The sequence below is a fragment of the Rhinolophus sinicus genome, linkage group LG06, assembly GCF_036562045.2.
Source record: "Rhinolophus sinicus isolate RSC01 linkage group LG06, ASM3656204v1, whole genome shotgun sequence".
In the NCBI taxonomy this organism is placed as follows: Eukaryota; Metazoa; Chordata; class Mammalia; order Chiroptera; family Rhinolophidae; genus Rhinolophus; species Rhinolophus sinicus.
The window spans coordinates 51,795,849-51,810,400 of NC_133756.1; the positions used below are offsets into that span (position 1 = coordinate 51,795,849).

The 14,552-nt window shown below is 39.1% G+C and overlaps 1 long non-coding RNA gene across 1 annotated transcript in view; it reads left to right on the forward strand.

The window, feature by feature from the left end:
• The window catches only part of LOC109439377 (guanylate-binding protein 6), a 146,470-nt gene that overhangs the window by 115,553 nt on the left and 16,365 nt on the right, over positions 1 to 14,552 (forward strand). The window lies entirely within an intron of this gene.

Sequence of the window (14,552 nt, forward strand, 5' to 3'; positions counted from 1 at the left end):
AGACTTTTGTTCTGAGAGAGACGCAATTCATAAACACGGAGAGCTCTGAAGCTCTCTGCAAAAGAAATAACTATTTGAATCAGAGTGTGGGGCAAGTTCAAGCCTAAGGACTTGCAGAAACTTTATTGCTAGCAGATTGACTTTACATGAAATACGAAAAGGAGGTTTTCAGGAAGGAAGCTGGTGACTCCAAATGGTGATACAAATCCACCAAGAAAAACAAAGACCACCGGTAAGGGAATAATGTAATAATAAAGGACAGTATAAATGCATATTTCTTCTTTCTTAAGTGATTTAAAAAGCAATTGTATACAATAATATGTATATATTATATTGCCAGGCCTATAACATATATAAATGTAACATATTTAACAATAACAGCACAAAGGAGGTAGATGGGCACAAAGCTTGTTGGAATAAAGATATGACACCAGATGTTAAGTTGAACCCATAGGAATAAATAATGAGAACCAGAAATTGTAAGTAAGGAAGTTAATATAACAAGCCCTATGAATTTATTCTTTCTTCTTCAGCTTCTTTAAGACATAAAATTCTATAAATTAATAATTATCATAATACATTGTTGGGGTTGTAACATATATAGATATAATGTGTAATATATATGTAAGAATAATAGCACAAAAGGGGAAAGAGGGAATATAGTTATAGGATAACAGTTCTGCATCTCACTAGGATGAATTTAGCATAAATTTGAGATATATTCTGAGAATATATATATACATATATGTATATGTGTTATATATATATATATACACACATACATATATGTATACACTTATGTATATGGTTAGCCCGATAGCAACCATAAGAAAACAACTGATCTCAAATTAATATCCTTTCACCGTAGGATACTGGTAAAAGAAGAGCAAACTAAATCCAAAGCAAGCAGAAGGGGAAAAATGCTAAAAGATATTTGTAAATGAATGTCATGAAATTCATGAACTAAAAAATAGAAAAAAAATCAATGAAAGCCAAAGCTGGTTCTTTGAAAAGACGAATAAAGTCAACAAACTTTTAGATAAGAAAGTTCCTACTTTTCTTTGGCCACAAAAAACAACAACACAAAACAAACAAACAAATAAACAACAACAAAAAAAAGATAGAAGACTCAAATTACTAAAATCAGGAAAGAAATTAAGGGACATTACTATTGACATTACAGAAATAAAAAAGGATTATAAAGCAATATTATGAACAACTATATGCCAACAAATTAATTTTTAAAATTCCTAGAAAGACACAAACTACTGAAACTGTCTCAAGAAAAAACAGCTCATCTGAATAGACTTGTAATGAGTAAAGATATTGATTACTAAAAAGAATACCACCAAGAAAAGCTCAGGCCCAGATTGCTTCACTGGTGATTTCTATCAAACATGTAAAGAAGAAATTATACCAATTCCTCACAAACTTGGCCAAAAATAGTAGAGGAAATTTACCCCAATTGCCCAAGTGATATTTTACCATGTTGTGGGGACAGAGCCAGGAGTGCAGTTTCCAGGCTCTTGGCCTCACATGGAAAGGTGCTGGCTTGGGTAGTAAATGGCCATCAACTGTGATCAGATGGCCATCAGCTATAGTTAGTTGGCCGTCAGCTACAACCAGTGAGCCATTGGCCACTAATATAACTGCTGTGGCTACGCTAACAGAAAATGGGGGCTAGCAAAAAGATGGTGGCTGGCAAGCACAGATTGCAGTAGCAAGGGGTCGGTTGGCAGGCAGAAAAGCGGACAGCAGGTTGCATGTCATGTGAATCCAGCCACCAGTGAGACTATAGTGGTATGACTTCCCTATCTATGGCTCTGTGGGTGTTCCTTTTTGGCCTCACCATGTCCTGCGTTCTTACATGGGGAGCGGGAGCAGAGACCCCGCAGAACGCCCCACACAACACATGTTACTTTGTCTGAACTATCTGAGAGTTAGTTACAGAGACAATGCTTCTTTACTTCTTAATAATCCAGAGTGTATGTCCTAAAAAATTAACTGGGAGAGAATACAGCTTCTCCGCCTCCTGCGTTCAATTACATACGTAGTCTATCTGATTTCTAGATTGACCATCTGGTGATGTCCACGTATATATACAGTCGTCTGTTTGGTTGTCTGAAGTATGTGTCTGTGATGGGCAAGTTGTTTTACAGAAATTCATGAGCTGATCTTTTGTTTCGTTTCTGACCCCTCATCCAAATTTCCCAACATTTGATTCTGCTTTACTTCCTGTTTTTCTGTGCCAGTCACTGATAGTTATCAGCATGTCTTGTGTTGGTGTGTGATCAGTTTCTTGTTGGATACTTCGATAAAAGCATTCGCTTTATTTTATTCAGTTCAGTAAAATGAGAGAGAGAGAGAGAGAGAGAGAGAGAGAGAGAGAGAGAGAGAGAGAAAAGAACCGGAAAAGAAAATGCAGCAGTGGTTTACCATTGCCTTCTGCTGTGTAGTGTGTGGGTCTAAACCATGTGTGCTCAGGTCCCTGGTGACACAATCACCAAACTTGTAAGAAATCTAAGCTCCCCTGGGGTTCTAAATTCCTGACAGGTGTTATTCATTACATTTAATTTATTCTTCAGCACATGCTTACAATGTAGGTGTTATTTGTATTTTACACACCAGTAAACGCAGCTTAAAGATGTTTAATGGTTTTCTAATAGCAGTTCATTGGGCCACAAAGCCCTGATAGTTGGTTGATTTGGAATTTCCTCAGATGATGTGTCAGTGTGTTAAAAAAGGCAGGTTAAGTTAGGCTCTTCCATGGCTCTGTGTTTACAAAAGTAGACTGAAACACTCTCATGCTGCAGGTCTTTCCCAACTATGACAGCCTGATTGGTCCTTTTATAAATTAAGTTTCTGGCTCTTCTTTTTCTCTCGAGTAGGGAATATCTTGAGTCAGTTAAGGACAACTTGAAAGCATTTTTATCAAACACATATCAGTTGAAAGTGAAAGCAAGAACAAGCTCTTAGTTTCTCAGAAATAAACCTGATGTTAAAAAAGAAAAAAAAAAAAACAGCTCCTTCCTGTTTATACAATGATTTTGTATAGTTTTTGTGCATTTTGTTTCCGGCTGTTTGGACAATTTTCTAGGGACTTTTTGTTTTAAATGCCAAGTATGAGGAAGCTATAGTTCCTCACTTTTCAACATACTTGGAATTGAAGTCTCTAGAATACTTATGCTAGAAGAATGTCACAGATTAAATTAATTTGCATGTTAGTATTATTACATTAAAAATTCATATATGTATATGTGCTGAGCGGTTTCAACTGTTGTCCAGATTCTGAATTCCAAGGGTGGAATGTTTTTATATTAAGCTGCTTTTCACATGAAGAACTCCATGCAGCATGCTCTACGGTTCTCCCCAGCAGGAATTCATTTAACTGGGGTCACTGAGTGGCATTTACAATGGAGGGAAGACCAGCAAGTTAGAAACACAATGTGCAATGTGTATGAGTTTGCATAGAGAGCATATGTCCTGTGCGCACAGCACTGTGCTAACGTGCTGAGGGAGTGTGTGAAGATTACTTAGACATAGTCACTGCCCTACACGGCTTAATCTAGTGGGTGAGACTGACTTGCACTGAAATAATAAAAGCAAAGGAATGCACAAGAAAGTGAGGGAGGAGCACTGATTACTGAGGTAGCTAGTCTCAAGATCTCATATTGGGACATTTGAAATTTTACCCATGAGGAATTTATTTTGATGTCAGTGATAGGAAATACATTGGATTTTTTTTTTTTTTAAATGGCCTGACAGTTGTTCTTTTTCATATGTAAATTTTTCAACCACCTATTCTGTTCTGTTGTCTATCCTAATAAACTCCGTACCACCCCTTTATATGACTAGTATTTATAATTTGTTTGAATAATATAGCAAATTCTTTTCCAGTGCATTGTTTTGCCTACTCTTACCAACCACTTCTTCTCAGTGAAAATTAGGATCACTGTGTGAAGATCTTGCAGAATTGGGATTATAGTGGATATAATAGACAAATATAAACTGACTTATAGGTGTATTTTCAGCTAATTGCTTTCATTTTTGAGTATGGATTAGTGCTCTACTTATTTAAAACCCCTTTTTAGAATTTTATTTATTAAGTATACTAATAGCATTATTATTTTTCTTTCTTTTCTGTGTAATTGTAGTTTTAAAAAAAGTAACATCAAATTTACCATCTTAACTATTTTGGTATAAGATTACATGTAATGAAATGTTAAGTATATTCACGTTGTTGTGCAACAGATCTCTAGAGCTTTTTTCTTGCAAATCGGAAACTCTGTGTCCACTGAACAATTCTTCATTATCTTTCTACCCCACTCTTGGCAACCATTATTGAATTTGTTTTTTTGAGTTTCACTATCGTAGATACTTCATGTAAGTGGAATCATCAAATACTGGATTATTTCACTTAAAATAATGTCTTCATGGTTAATTCATGTTGTGGCATGTGACAAGATTTCCTTTGTTTAAGGCTGAGTAACGTTCCATTGTCTGTATTTACCTCATCCTCTTTATTTGTTCATCTGTCGACATGGCTTGCTTCTACGTCTTGACTGAATAATGCTGCAGTGAACACGGGTGTGCAAATATGTGTTTGAGATCCTGCTTTTAGTTCTTTTGGACAGTAGTAGAATTTATGGACCATATGGTAACTCCATTTTTCGTTTTATCAAGGGATAACAAATATAAACCCACCTTTATTATCAGGCAAATAAATTAAAGCATTATATGAGGTAGCGGGAAAAAATAACTTTTTCCAAAGTTTATCCAATTTAACAAAACAAAAAATGTCATACACAGAGGATTTCTTCTGCTTTGTGCTCTTCCTAGACCTCCGTCCGTCTCTTCATTGGCCTCTAAAGGAACCTCGGATATTACCACCCTGGCTTCTCACACTGGAAACTTGGTCTTGATCATCTCTCTTTTCTCTCTCACGCCTCCAACTTCGTGCATCATTTCTCCCATTGTTACGTGATGATTTCTTTGCTTCAGGTTGACATCTGGAGCTGTTCTGGGGCTCAGGTCTTTCTTATACATCATGTAAGTGGCGTGGTACCCACTCACTTGCGCTTATTAGCTCGCTTTTGTTGATCGCTGGACTGAGCCTCGTCCTCACTGACATTTTCACCAGGACCATCTAATTTTGCTTCGCAGCTTTCTTTGCTCTCGCTGTTACTTCTCAACTTTGTCTTCTCTTTCTCTTTTATTTCGTGGCTTCTTACTTCCTTGGTTGATGACACTCTGCTATCCAGTGTTCACGAATTCACGTGGTATTGGCCAGTTCACCATATCGCTGAAATCACTAGCCTTGTTGGATTTCTTTGTCTTGAGTTTTCCTGCTTTTACAATTTTTGGGTAACTGAGCTCTCTCTCATTCCAGTGAGGGCGGCGATGGCACAGATCCGACAGGGGACAGGGGCTGAAAAGACTTTTTCGTGCAAGGATTCTCCTTAGGTGGCGGCGGCTTTTCCACAGAGCGTGCTGCCACGTCCTTCTTTGGGCATCCTCAGCAGGCGGGTACCGTGGGGCGGGCGCTCCCCACAGATGGGACTCCCCACCCGCGTGCCTTGTGCGCTGATGCAGCGCAAGAGGTCGCACGGGCACGGCCGCCTGGGGCTTGCTGTGACCCAGCACTGGCACAGGCTGTCCCCTGCCCCTGTCGTCCTGGCCGGAGGAGGCCCGGGGCCAGGGAACCCAGCTGCTCGTTTCCCCACCCAGGCACCGATTAGGTCCGGCCTGGGAAACGGAGCCCAAGGGCCCGGCCGCCGGCCACGGTCGCTAGCGGCGCCCAGTACTGCCGAGGCGGTGCTGCAGTGGTCGTCCTGCCCCTTCCCGCGTGGAGCAGAGCGCTGACCGCCCGCCAGCCCAGCCCGCCTCAGCAGCGCTCGCTTGCAGCCAGCAACCGCAGCCCGGGGTGGGAGCCGGCCCCTCTCACCTGGCCAGGCAGTGATGGATGGTAACTCCGTTTGTAAGTTTTTGAGGAAAAATCCTTACAGTTTTCCATAGCAGCTGCATCATTTTCCACTACCACTTACATTTCACTACAGTTCCAGTTACTCCATGTCCTCACCAATATTTGTTATTTTCTTCTTTCCTTTTTTTTTTCCTTTTGGATAGTAACCATCCTAATAGGTGTGAAGTGATATTTCATTGTAGTTTTGATTTGCATTTCTCTAATGATCAGTGATATTGGCATCTTGTCATATGCTTGTTGGCCATTTATATATCTTCTTTCAATACATGTGTATTCAACTCCTTTGACCATTTTTTAAACAGTTATTTGTTTTTGTTGTTTTGAATCATAGGAGTTCTTCATATATTCTGAATATTTGTCCCCTATCAGATATGTGATTTTCAAATATTTTCTCTCATTGCATAAGTGCTTTTTTACTGTGTTGATTGTTTCCTTTGATGCACAGAAGTTTTAAAGTTTGATGTAGTCCCATTTGTCTATTTTTCAATTTATTTTATTTTTTAAGGTTTTATTAAAATATAGCTAACATACATTATATTAGTTTCAGGTGTACACCATAGTTATTCGACATTTATATACCTAAAGAAGTGATCACCATGGTAAGTCCAGCAATCATTCTGACACCGTATCATGCTATCACAATATTATTGACTATGTTCCCCATGCTGTATGTTACATCCCCATAACTTACGTGTTTTATACCTGGAGATTTGAAACTCTTATTCCTCTTCAGTTTCCCCTGCCCCTTTTAAAATGTTCAATTACACTTAACGTTCAATATTATATTAATTTCAGATGTACAGCATAGTGGTTAGTCAATTGTATAATTTAAAAAATGATCCCCCTGACTAGTCTAGCTAGTATTCACCTGGTACTATACATACTTATTACCATATTAACTATATTTTCTATGTTTTACTTTATATCCCCACGACTATCTTGTCACTACCAGTTTGTAATTCTTACTCCCTTCACCTTTAACACACTGCCTCCCAAACTCCCTATCAGCCTAAGAAATCTCATACCCATCTGACACCATACATAGTTATTACAATATTATTGACTATATTCCTTATGCTGTACCCTACATTCCTATGACTACTTTGTAACAGTCAAGTTGTACTTCTTAAGCCCTTCCTCTTTTGCACTCATCCTCAACCCCCTCCTCCCATCTGGCAACCATCAAAATGTTGTCTGGATCTATGAGTTTGTTTCTGTCTTGTTTGTTTATTTTGTTCTTTAGATTCCACATATGAGCAAAATCTTATTGCATCTGTCTTTCTCTGTCTGACACTCCACTCAGCACAATTCCCTTCAAGTCCACACATGGCAAGAACCCATTCCTTTCCATGGCTGAGCAATATTCCATTGTACATATGTACCACCTCCTCTTTATCCATTCTTCCATCGACAGACACCCAGGCTACCTCCACATCTTGTCTATTGTAAACAATGCTGCAATGAACATATGGAGGCACATGACCCCTTGAAGGAGCATTTGGGTTTCTTCAGATAAACACTCTGAAGTGGGATTACTGGGTCCTTTTTGCTTCTTGTTAGAGCCTTTGTTTTCAAGTTTATTTTGTCTGGTATAAGTATTGCTACAGCAGCGTTTTTTGTTTTGTTGTTGTTGTTCTTTGTTTGTTTTCATTTCCATTTTCATGAAACATATTTTTCACCCCTTTACTTTCCATCTGTGTATGTCTTTCAATCTGAAATGAGTCTCTTGTAGGCAGCATATGTAAGCATCTTGTTTTCTGATCTATTCAGCTCTCCTATGTCTTTTGATTGGAGCATTTAATCCATTTACATTGAAAGTACTTGTTGATAGATATGTAGCTATTGCCATTTTATTATTCATAATTTTGATCTTTTTTTTTTTTTTCCATCTTAAAGAAGTCCCTCTACATTCTTTATAATATTGGTTTCGTGATGGAACTCCTTTAACTTTTTCTTATCTGGGAAGGTCTTCCTCTGTCCCTCAATTCTAATGATAACCTTATTGGGTAGAGTAATCTTGGTTGTAGGTCCTTACTTTTTCATGAGGTTGAAATTTTGTGCCAATCCCTCTGGCTCACAAAATTTCTGTTGAGAAATCAGCTGACAATCTTATGGGAGCTCCCTTATAAGTTACTACTTACCTTTCTCTTGTGGCTTTTAAGATTCTGTCTGTCTTTAACCTTTGCCATTTTAATTATGATGTGTATTTGTGTGGGCCTGTTTGAGTTCATTTTGTTTGGGACTCTCTGCACTTCCTGGACCTGTATGTATGTTTCCTTTGCCAGGTTAGGGAAGTTTTCAGTCATTATTTCTTCAAATAGGTTCTCAATCCCTTGCTTTCTCTCTTCTCCTCTGGTACCCTTTGACTGTTGTTATGTTTGATGTTGTCACAGAGGCCTCTTAAACTATCCTAATTTTTTTGGATTTTTTTTTCCTTTTTGCTATTCTGATTGGGTGTTTTCTGCTACCTTGTCTTTCAAATTGCTGATTCGGTCCTTTGCTTTATTTAGTCTGCTGGTGATTCCTTCTAGTGCATTCTTCATTTCAGTTATTATATTCTTCACTTCTGACTGTTTCTTTGTATGGCTTCTATGTCAATTTTTTATGCTTGTTATCTCTTTGTAGAAGTTCTCATTAAGTTCCTTGGGCATCCCTTTAACCATTGTTTTAAACTCTGTCTCTGGTAGGTTGCTTTCCTCCATTTAGTTTAGTTCTTTTTCTGGACTTTTCTCCTGTTCTTTCATTTGGGATGTATTTCTTTGTTTCCTCCTTTTGGCTGCTTCTCTATTTGTTTCTATGAATTAGGTTGATGTGCCATGTCCCTCAGTCTTGGCCAGATGGCCTCATGTAGTAGGTGCCCTGTGGGGCCCAGTGGCACAGTTTCCCTGGTCACCTGTTCTGGGTGCTCCAGGAGTGTTCCTTGTGTGGGTTGTGTGTGCCCTGATGTTATAGTTGAGCCTTGGTTGCTGTTGGCATGTCAGTGGGTGGGATTGACCCTTGGGCTGATTGGCTGTGGGGTTTCGCCATGTCCACAGCTTACAGGCTGCTGTGCAGGAGGCTTACCTCACTGAGTGGGATGTGCCCCAGCGGACTCTGGTGCCTGTTAAGACTGCCCTTTGTGTGTGCTGCTTGTGGGACTAATTAATTGGTGCTCGGCTCTTATCTGAAGCCAACCTCCAAGTATGTTGGTCCTGGGGCATCTTGTGAGGGGCTCTGGTGCAGGCCCAGGTCACCCACTGCCTGTGACTAGTCAGGGATTAGCTGGTAAGAGCTACAAATTGATCCGTAATTGTTTGCTGCCTGTGCTAACCCTGGATGCACATGGGAGAGCCACACCGTGAACCAAGGATGTCTGACACCAGTACCAGGCTAGGGGTAGCTCTGCAAAATGCCAGGATACCCCAAGGCCTACTGTCACCTGCCAGCTCCCTTATAGTTCAGCCACTGATAAACCCTTGTGCTGTATGCAAGTTGGGTGAGGCAGGGTCTCAGGGAGTCTCTAGAATGGGAAGAGTTGTGGTCACCAGGTTAATGTAAATTCTGGTTCGGTCCAGTACTGAGCCTGAAGCTACTCAGCAGAAGTCTCAGAGAACACTGAGGCCAGCTGCCGACACTTGAGGTTTGTCGTGCTCTGATAGTTTTCCAAGAAAGAGTGCAATTAGTCTGAGCTGGCTGCTCTTGGAGAAAATGCTTCTGGTGTTGGGGGCAGTGGGTTGGGTGGGGTCCCAGTGAGCCAGTAGGGTAGAGCTTTGGAGCTCCCCAGACCAGTCAGATTTAGATTTGGCTGTAAGCAAAACAGCCAAATCAGGGGGTGGGCTGAATACAGCAAAGGTGGCACCTGCCTGCCTTCTGCACAGGAGCAGGAACCATCACAGGGAAAATGGCCATGTCCTCCTGCCTTTGCCCTGAAACTACACAACTCAGTCTGCTTCCCGTATGTCTCCAACACCCCCTGAGTGTCTAGTCGCTCTGCTGGAGCCCAGTGTGAGTGCCTGGGAGTGAGTCTGTGCTTGGGCCCTTTAAGAGGATGCCTGGGTTTCCCATCCCTCCTGGACGGTTGGAATTCTCACTGTTTTTCACAGCCAGATGTTGTGGGGGTTCATCTTCCCAGCAACAGTAGTCTGGGCTGTGGAGTCCAGTGTGGGGCTGGGGTCCTTTGCTCCTCTGGGAGGAAACTCCGTGGCTGAGATATCCCTTCCGTTTCTCAACCACCACATGGAGGTTAGGGGTTAGCCAGTTCTGAGTCTCTGCTCCTCCTACAGTCTCGACATGGCTCCTTCTTTATATCCTTAGTTATAAAACTTCTGTTCAGCCAGAATTCAGATGGTTCTCCAGGTTGATCATTGTATAATTTAGTTGTAATTTTAATGTGTCCATGGAAGGAAGCAGGCACAGTGCTTCTTTACTCTGCCATCATGGATTTCCCATTTGTCTATTTTTGCTTTTGTTTCCAGTGCTTTGGTCTCATATTAAAGATATCATTGCCAAATCCAATGTCATGAAGCTTTCCTTTATGTTTTCTTCTAGAAGTTATATAGTTTTTGGTCTTATGTTTAGATTTTTAATATATTTTGAGTCAATTTTTATATATGGCTTAAGGATCCAACTTAATTCTACCTCCCTCACCTGGAAAGGCAGACTGCTCCCAGCTCCAATCCTCTCCCTTCCCTCTGTTGCCACAAACCACTTCAACCAGCCTCTGACTTTTAGATGTTTTTACACATGACTCAGGCACAAATCTTAGTATCCCCAAACTCCAGGGAGTGCATGTTAGCTATTAAGAAGATCTATGAAGTTCTAACTATACTTGACTTATGGAAGGGGAGGGCAAGCAATATCCCTCATAGTGGTATGGGGAAGGTGTGAGGAAAAATGGAACAGGGATAGCAACACACCAATAACTCTCTCCAGTGGAATTTTCCACTACTAATCTCCTCTGATTAGTCTCTTCACCTGTTTTGATATACACAAGAGTTGAGATTTGATAGAGTTTGAGAGTCTTAAGGAAGACTCACAGAGAAGTTTCACAATCTCAGAAGATTAAGTATAGTGGCATTTCCACTATGGTTTACACTTTTTAGAGCCTTCCTCTGTTAAAACTCCAGGAAATGGCAAAAAAAAGCACTTGAAGTCCTATTATATATGTTTACATGTACCCATATGTTTGGTCTTATCTTTGTCCTCGGTTACTTACGTGCACCCCAATCCTTCCTTCCAGAATCATCTACTTGATCTTGAATGTTGCCTTTTGAAAGCACCTTTACTGAGAATTTCTTTTTGAAATAACTGCCTCTGTTTTTGCATGTCTGAAAATGTCTTTATTTTATCCGGACAGCTCCAAAATTGTTTAGTTTGGAATAAAACCCAGGTTGGCAGTTATTTTTTCCAAACACTCTATAGATATTCTGATCTCATATTGTTGAAAAACTCATTGACGTATGATTCACTCCTTCTTAAGGAACGTATCATTTGTCTTTGGCCGCTTTGATATCATATCCGTGTCCTTGTTATACTATGATATATCTAAGTAGGAATTCCTTTTCATTCGTTTTGCTTAGGATTCACAGTAACTTTTTAAGCTGAATATTCATGTCATTTGTCAATTCTGGAAAATTCCACTTATTATTTCTTTGAATACTGTGCTTCTTTTTCATTGGAAGGCAAATTAGATCTTCTGAGTCAATCTTTATGCCTTTCATATTACCAGATCTTTGTTTCTCTATACTATATTTGTAATTTATTTATAACTATCTTCACAATTGCTTTTTCCAGAATTATCTTATTTTCTCATTTAAATGTCAAGGTTAACTATATTATCCAGTCAAGATAAACTTTTTTACTTTTTGTTTTTTTCAAAATCTGCCTGATAGTATTTTATGGCGTATTGTTTCTTGCTAATTTTTCTAGTCTCTCTTGTATTTTTAAACAGTGTAAACATTTCATTTTATAACGTGAGTTCAAACCTACAATGTATAGACTCCTTGTGGGTCTTTCTGCTGTTTGTTGCTTTCAATGTCTCTTGCTTGTGAGGGATTGGACCCTTTTTTGAGCTTGCACTTTGGCTCCATGTTTCTCTGGCTGTATCTGTGGGAATTCTCTGAATCCAAGTTGAAGACAGCCTTACAAAAAGCACTTGCTGCTGCTAGGTGCTCCGGCGCTCCACCAACTCCAGCCCAATTTAAGTAGTTTCCTAAACCACATTTATAATGTAGATTAAATCCAAAACCCAGGAGAAGGAAAGGTTTTATTTTTAAATACTAAGGTAGTCCAAACTCAATTTTTCTTCTGCTGTAGACAGATATTTATTAGTCTATCCTTTTCTGGAAGTCCTTAACATTCTCTAATTTATTCTAAGTTTCTGATTAGAAAAATCTACCTATGTCAGTTCGAAGACTGCATCCTCTAATCTTCTTTTGGCCATAAAGAGTCAAAGATACTGACACCAAGATTGGCACATGCCCTCAGGGCGGTCACAGCTTCAGATTCTACTTACTACCATGATTTCCTTCAAGTTTTTTATGTTTGATTCCTGGGAACTTATGATACTGTGAACTTAGCTATACATTTCAAAATGTTAGTAATATTTCTTTTGGAAATTGCATGTGTAGGTGTTTTCTAGGAGGAAGGTTTTTTTCTCCATACCTAGCCTGTCATAATTGAAAATCTGGTTATCAAATGCATGTGCACAGAATAATTTGAAAAAAAGGAATGAAAATGAGGAAGATGCTTTCTCTGTTATACTATTGTACAGAAAATAAACAATCTTCTTTTTTTTTAAATTTATTGGGGTGACAATTGTTAGTAAAATTATGTAGATTTCAGGTGTACAATTCTGTATTACATCATCTATAAATCCCATTGTGTGTTCACCACCCAGAGTCAGTTCTCCTTCCATCACCATATATTTGATCCCCCTTACCCTCATCTCCCACCCCCCAACCCCCCTTACCCTCTGGTAACCACTAAACTATTGTCTGTTTCTAAGAGTTTCTGTTTCTCATTTGTTTGTCTTGTTCTTTTGTTATTTTTGGTTTATATACCACATATCAGTGAAATCACATTGTTCTCTGCTTTTTCTGTCTGACTTATTTCGCTTAGCATCATACTCTCAAGATCCATCCATGTTGTCACAAATGTTCCTATATCATCTTTTCTTACCGCCGAAGAGTATTCCATTGTGTATATACACCACAACTTCTTTATCTGTTCATCTATCGAAGGACATTTTGGTTGTTTTCATGTCTTGGCCACTGTAAACAAAGCTGCAATGAACATTGGAGCGCACGTGTCTTTATGGATAAATGTTTTCAGATTTTTTGAGTAGATATCCAGGAGAGGGATTGCTGGGTCATATGGTAATTCTATTCGTAATTTTTTGAGGAAACTCCACACTGCCTTCCATAATGGCTGTACCAGTCTGCATTCCCACCAACAGTGTATGAGGGTTCCTTTTTCTCCACAGCCTCTCCAACACTTGTTACTATTTGTCTTGTTGATGATAGCCATTCTGACTGGGGTGAGGTGATATCTCATTGTGGTTTTGATTTGCATTTCTCTGATGATTAGTGATGTTGAGCATTTTTTCATATGTCTATTTGCCATTTGTATGTCCTCTTTGGAGAAATGTCTCTCCAGGTCCTCTGCCCATTTTTCAATTGGGTTGTTTGTTTTTTGGTTGTTGAGTTGCATGAGTTCCTTGTACATTTTGGATATTAGCCCCTTATCGGAGGCACTGTTTGCAAAAATCTTCTCCCATTCAGTTGGTTGCCTCTTTATTTTGTCGATGGTTTCTTTTGCTGTGCAGAAGCTTTTAAGTTTCATATAGTCCCATTCGATTATTTTATCTTTTACTTCCATTGCCTTTGGAGTCAAATTCATAAAATGCTCTTTGAACCCAAGGTCCATAAATTTAGTACCTATGTTTTCTTCTATGCAGTTTATTGTGTCAGGTCTTATGCTTAAGTCTTTGATCCATTTTGAATTAATTTTGGTACATGGTGACAGATAGCAGTCCAGTTTCATTCTTTTGTACGTGGATATCCAATTCTCCCAGCACTATTTATTGAAGAGGCTGTCTTTGCTCCATTGTATGTTTTTTGCTTCTTTGTCAAAAATTATCTGTCCATATTTATGTGGTTTTATTTCTGGGTTCTCAATTCTATTCCATTGGTCTATGTGTCTATTTTTCTGCCAATACCATGCTGTTTTTATTATTGTAGCCCTGTAGTATAAGCCAAAGTCAGGAAGTGTGATACCTCCAGTATTGTTCTTTTTTCTTAAGATTGCTTTGGCTATTCGGCGTCTTTTGTGGTTCGAAACAAATCTGATGATTTTTTGTTCCATTTCTTTAAAAAATGCCATTGAGATTTTGATGGGGATTGCATTAAATCTGTATATTGCTTTGGGTAATATGGCCATTTTAACTATGTTGATTCTTCCAATCCATGAGCACGGAACGTCTTTCCATTTCTTTGTGTCTTCTTCAATTTCTTTCAAAAATGTCTTATAGTTTTCAGCATATAGGTCTTTCACATCCTTGGTTAAGTTTATTCCTAGGTATTTTATTCTT